The following is a 6,800-nucleotide window of genomic DNA, read 5'->3' as shown; positions in this document are numbered from 1 at the left end:
CTAACACAGCATTGTAAATCAACTATACTTCAATAAAAAATAAATTAAAAAAAATAGCGATCAATATCGGCTCATCATTTGTAGCAAATATAACACTCTAATATAAGATGCTCAGTACAGGGAAATGGGGGGTAGGGGGAGTGAGATGGTATATGGGAGCTCTCTGTACTTTCCACTCAATTTTTCTGTAAACATAAACTGCTAAAAGAAAAAGAAAAATCATCCAATATATATATATATGAAGCTATTTTATAATTTTATAGTCTTTATATTTATAATTTTATAATCCAGTATAAAAGCCACCCTTAAAATTATATAGAATTCATATGACGTTGTTGTATACGTTAAAGTTAATAGGCTAACGATGTCAATATCGTCTACCGAAAGTGGATCCCACAATATGCATGGCTGTACACTGAAAAGGAACACTTCGAGCTTTCAGACTGAAGTGGGAAGTTATTTATCTTCTAACATGCAGAGAGAGGCTAAGGGAAGATAGTAGAATAAAACAAAAGAACATAAATTTTAAATTTTTTAAGGAAAAAATTTGGATGTTTTAAAACTGTAACTCTCTGCACAACTGTTCCCGACACATCCTGGTGAAGCAGGAAGTCTAAAACACAGGGCTGCTCCCCAGGCAGTGTCCTGCCGTTCCTTTAGAATATTCCTGCTTAAATAGAAGCATTTGTTGTTTTAACATATCCTCAGTAAAACTGAGGGCTAATCCTGCAGTAGGACATGGCATCGCATTTTCAAAACTACACACAGGGCTTCCCTGGTGGCGCAGTGGTTGAGAGCCCGCCTGCCAATGCAGGGGACACGGGTTCGTGCCCCTGTCCAGGAGGGTCCCACGTGCCGCGGAGCGTCTGGGCCCGTGAGCCATGGCCGCTGAGCCTGCGCGTCCGGAGTCTGCGCATCCGGAGCCTGTGCTCTGCAACGGGAGAGGCCACAACAGTGAGAGGCCCGCGTACCGAAAAAAAAAAAAAAACTACACACAACGTACTCTCAGGTGAAAGAGCAAATGCTTACCCAACTCTCTGAAATTAAAACTCTTCACACGTTCCAAGAAAAATAGAAGACTTTTTCCCTGGTAGCTCTACCGATCACACTAAAGGTTCTACTTCAGTTCAAACCTAAACACACAGCCAGCTCTGATGACAAAGCTGTTTAAACACTCAGTACCTCTAATAGAATAACTCGATGGTGCCAGGTTTCATTTACCTTAGATGGGGCTCTGTTTTTCTGGCTCCCGGGCCCCTCTTATCCTAAGAACAAACATCTCGTTCCAGGAAAGATTATGAGCTAATTATCAGGGATTATTGTACAAAACTACTCCTGAGTAGACAGATGGCCTCTTATAGAAAACCAATCTTTAGAGCACGTTTAAAATGAAATAAAATTCAAAAAGAGCAGACCTCTGTTTTAAAGCATATTCGACCTGACACAGTTAATTAAAAAAAAAAAAAAAAAAGCTATCATGGAACTCTGGTTCCAGGTACAATGAGTTAAGTGCAAGGTGGCTATGAAATTTGGGGGCCCATTGCAAAGTGAAAACATGGAACCCCCATTTAAGAAATTACAACTGAGCAGTAAACCAAGAGCAGGTCACTTCTGAGTGTGGGGACACAGGTGGGACGGCACACAGGCGGGACACCAAGGAAGCCCAGACAGGTTGACTTGGCTTGGACTTGTCCTGATGGCCATCTTTGCCATTTGCGGGCACTGGACACTCACTGGTGCACAGCAGGAATATTTGAGAAAAGGGGGAATGTTTCAAACCTCTGTCTCCTCATTAATTAAACTAAAACTCTGATGTATATTCACTATGTAACCGTATGAGAATCATGTGATTTTTGAAACGTTTTGAAAATGATCATTTTTTAAAATTTTATTTTATATTGAAGTTGTGTTAGTTTCAGGTGTACAGCAAAGTAATTCAATTATACATATACGTCTATCTATTCTTTTTCAGATTCTTTTCCCATGTATATATAGGTTATCACAGAAAATTAAGCAGAGTTCTCTGTGTTATACAGTAGGTCTTTGTTGATTTTGACTATCTATTTTACATATAGTAGCGTGTATATGTTAATCCCAACCTCCTAATTTATCCCTCCCCCCACCTTTCCCCTTTGGTAAACATAAGTTTATTTCCTAAATCTGTGAGCTTATTTCTGTGTTGTAAATAAGTTCATTTGTGAAAATGGTCATTTTTGTCAGGACCCAAAATCCTTTTCTTTACTGCTAGGTTTGAGACATCACCAGAACCCATCCCCACCACGCCTGCACTGAAAACGCCACTTACCTTCTTTAGCTGCTGTTCCTTGAGAGCTTCCCCAGAGACACAGCAATCCTGTCACCCCAGTCTGCTAAGTACCTGCCCCCTCTTGGCACTACATCCTTCCCGGGGACGGGGACAGGCTAAACAAGGGGGTGCCTTGGGGTCTAACCTAACGGATTTGCACACTCAGGCCCTCTCTCCAAGAATGTTCACAGCCCCTGAAACCTGTCCAAAGAAAACTGTAAAACTCCCACCCTCGATCCAGCAGTTCTGAAGACTGGGTCTGTGTGTTTCCTTGCTAAAACCAAGCCAATGAGACGCGACGTGGATCCATAAAGGTTGGTTTTGCTGAGCCAACCTCAGCCAATTTTAGTGCATGCCTTTTTCTATTTATCACAATTATGCAGTCAGAAAGTCTGACGTCCATTAAAACTAAAAGATCGTTCACGTCAACAGCAGGACTGTCTCGTTTTCAGCGGGGCTCCTTCTTGTCTAGAAAAAGCAAAAGGGCCTTTAGTGAAAAGGATTTGGGCTGCTTTCTATCTGGATTTTATTTTAGGTTTTTAATTATTTTTAGACATAGTTCATGTTTGACGAGGTAATACTTGCCTGTTATCAAAAAGTGTGAGAAGGTATACAAATAAGAAGTTTCCCTCCTGCCCCATCCAACAAACCTCCACACTTAGTGGGTGGTTTTACATATTACCCTCTATCTAATAATATTCAGAGATTATTATGCAAATACAAACAAATGGATACCCCCCCTTTTGCACAAACGGTAGCATACCCTATACCCTATTCTGTACAGTTCCGTTCTGAGAGCGCATTCGTAAGACCAATTTGTTCGTATGTCCAACAAAGTTAGCCTAGGGACCCAACTAACACAATCGGCTATATAGTACTGCACTGTAATAGGTTTATGATACTTTTCACACAAATAATACATTAAAAAAACACAAAAAACAAAGAAAACATTTTAAATCTTACAGTATATTATCTTGAAAAATACAGTCGTACAGTACAACAGCTGGCATCCAGGGGCTGGCGTCAAGTGAACAGGCAAGAAGAATTACTGACTGGAGGACGGAGAGGAGGTGGGAGATGGTAGAGCTGAGGGATCGTCAGCAATAGGAGATGGAAGGCAAGCTGCAATGTCATTCACGCCTGACGTTGACGGTACAGGTTCTGAGCTTGAAATAAAGATACTGCACTGCTGTACTCTATACAGTCCTGTACAGTAAAGTACACAAAAGCACAGCCACTTGTAGAGGATGCACGCACGTGACAATGTACGCCAGACACGTGAACCAACTTATGTGATTGGACATGTGAACACACGTTCACATTTTTGAAAGTTCGCAACTTGAGGTTTCGTATGTAGGGGACTTGCTGTACTTTCCTTTGTAATTTAACACTCTTTCTTGGAACCATCTCATGAGTACATAAGAGGCACACCACTTGTAGCATTCCATTGTATGTATGGATGTCCCATAATATACTTAACCAGTCTTATTTTAGGGGACAAGTGTGCTGTTGCTGTACGAAATTACCCAAATCTATTTTTCAAATGTGATCTGTTCACTAGTACCTGAAGAAGCCACACGTAATGAAGAAATCACTGCCAATCACACCAGGGCCCCAAGGCATGTGTCTCAGTTGTAAAAAGTGGATTTCCAACAGGGAACACACATTTTTTTTTTTTTTTTACACCAAAGAAAAATTTATTAAAGTATAGATTACTGGTTATTTAAAAATACGTGAGAAAAGACAAACATACAAAGGCATTATCATACAACTGATTTCTAAACTCAATACTTTTGAAATACAAAACAATGATCATTACCCCCAAAAGTCAGTTTGAAACAAATTGATTTTAAAGTTGGTATTATAATTCTTTTCACTCAATTTTGCTTACAAATGTTACTAGGTTTTTCAGTTTCGCCACATATCAGAAAATTTTTTTGACATGTTTATTTCTCAAAGTAGAATATAGTTATTTCTTGCCATTAATGTCAGCAACTATAGAAAGCTTCTCTTAAGTCACAAGGATTCAGTATGGTTGCTGTTTTGGAAATAGTTAGCATTCTGAGTTATCTATACTAAGACTCATGTATTGACAGGCAAAATGTTAATGGGCAAAGTATGGAGATTGAGAACAGGATGACTAAGAAAAGATGCTATCTCTTACTGCAGACCTGCTAAAAAAAGACTCCATTATTTACTCTGATAGTATTGCTAGAGAAGCAGTTTCTGCCAGATCACAGGTTGGCTATGTAGTTGTCCATTTTAAATTTCCATCGCTAAAGAATGGCAGACTTCAACAATTAGATTGCTCAACCAAATCAGCAGACCTTTAAGTTACCATATACTTTAATTACGAGAAATAAATTATTTTCCTAATTAGTTTAGCAGCCTTGTATCTGGAAAGGCAGCAAAACCCACTTTGTTCCAAAATTAGAAGGCTGACTCAGAGGCTGCTTCTAAGGTGCCTATCTTCTATCATCAATCAGTCGTGAAGGTGGACCTTCATGAACTCAGTAACTTAATAAATGTAAAAATGAACTCATCTATCAACACAATGTTGAGCCTGTAAAACCAAAAAAGTATATTCATAAGGTAGGAATTGGTTTGTATAAAACAAGAGGATATATATCCTCTTATATAACACAAAAGGAATATGCACAGTAATGAAAACAATCTATAATAAACTTGTAAAGAAATGATTCTGGTTTACATGTAACTCTGCTCAAACTGATCATGACTGAATGATTAAACGTTTTCTTCTCTTAACATAATGCCCATTCATTATAAGCTTAGCTGGACTTAGTTTCTTATAAATCTCTTATTTCCTTGGATTTATCTACTACACCTTTACTTTATAGCCATTTAACTTATAAGCTGGGCCTGCGCAGCCTGCCTCTGAAGCCTCTCTACAGAAGGATACCAGATGCATTAACAAAGGCATCTTCTCATAAGAATCTACACTTCAAAACAGCATATGAAGAACCAACAATTGGCTCTCCAATGTAGCTACCTCTCATTTCACATTAGCACAGAAACGGTGCAGTTTAGTACCCATTCCTTCCTTACAGAAAACTCAGTAACTGTAAACATTTTTGTTGTTTCAAAACACATTTCAATACTTATTAATTCCAAAGATCCGAACACAATGTAGCTGCGGCATTTTGGGAATTAGCACACTCAGGAGAGCAGCTGTGTTTAAGAAGAAGTGAGTTGGATCATACTTCATATAGAAACTTGCCAGAAAATATAGAATTATTGGAGAAATTGTGAAAAACTTCCGTGAAGATGTAAACTGTACTCCATAGTCCAGTTGTGCCCAGTGAGTTAGGAGCCTCGCTTTACCCTGGTCAGGAGTTTCAAATGGCGTTCCTTTTACTGCATGCAAAAATACATACATCCCCAGATTATGTATAACATTTGTTAAGGTCCAGGCAACAGGAATACTGAGTAAAACAATATGAAGCAAGCCAACTCCCAAAGCATATGTCATCCACATACCCCGGCTGTTCATTACACGGGTATTTGGATTCACCTCACTGTGGGCAACTCCAACATTCACGTTTGCGATTTAATGTGGTGTTGTGTCCATAAAGAGTGTTCAGAGTTCAAATCACTCCTTTATGAGTACTGAAGCCGCCGCCCCACTCCCGGCGGCTGGCTCGGCGCAGTATCAACTCCACTGCTGGGAGCACACATTTTTACCCCACAGAATTTGGGAGCTGAAGAATTTTCCCTCTCCACCTAAGTTCTTCCGAGAATTTTTCTGACAATTTGCCTCCAATCTAAGGACTGTGAAACCCTCTTATGCCCAATATACAAAAGAGTCTCTGGGTACTACAGATTCACACAAGAACAAAGCCATCACACAATTAAAGGGCCCACAGCACCTTTAAATTTCCACTAACACCCGATTCTTTCGATTCAAACCCTTTGTATGTTAAGAGACATGCAAAGGATAAACTGATTTTAGCAAGAGAAAGCACTCAGCAAAATGACTACCCCATAGCAAGTGCTCAGTTAATAAGAGCAAAAAATCAATGAGCCACCTACAACCTGCTTCCTGTAGTCACTAAAATAGTAACCACTTAAAAACTCAAAAGAGACGAATAAACACTAAAAAGAAAGTTTAATGCCTGCAGCCCACTTCAGTTTTCCCCTACCCCCAATTTCTACCTTAATGTCTGATGATCTAAGCCAGACTTCAACCCTGGATCATATCACAGCACTAGATCTGTGGGTTCTAGAATCAAGGCAGTAACTATACCACATCGCCAGAAGGGCCATTGTCGGTGGTTGTCAAAGTGTGGTCTATCCAGAGACCCCCGGGAGTCTCAGACTCTTTCAGGGACTCCATGAGGTCAAAGCCAGTTTTATAGTAACACTAAGACCTGTCTTTCTCACTCTCACTCTCTCAATATACTGTGGAGTTTTCCAGAAGATTTGTGACATGTGATATTGCAACGGATTGAAAATAAAGGCAGGAATGAGAAAGAAT

At 39.6% G+C, this 6,800-nt stretch overlaps 1 pseudogene; it reads right to left on the bottom strand.

The window, feature by feature from the left end:
* Positions 1-5,417: 5,417 nt before the first annotated feature.
* LOC114890781 lies at positions 5,418-5,873 on the bottom strand (annotated as a pseudogene).
* Positions 5,874-6,800: the final 927 nt, after the last annotated feature.

This window comes from Monodon monoceros, unplaced genomic scaffold (genome assembly GCF_005190385.1).
Source record: "Monodon monoceros isolate NGI ecotype Baffin Bay Population unplaced genomic scaffold, NGI_Narwhal_1 Super_Scaffold_11, whole genome shotgun sequence".
In the NCBI taxonomy this organism is placed as follows: domain Eukaryota; kingdom Metazoa; phylum Chordata; class Mammalia; order Artiodactyla; family Monodontidae; genus Monodon; species Monodon monoceros.
This window is presented reverse-complemented; position numbering and strand designations above follow the sequence as displayed.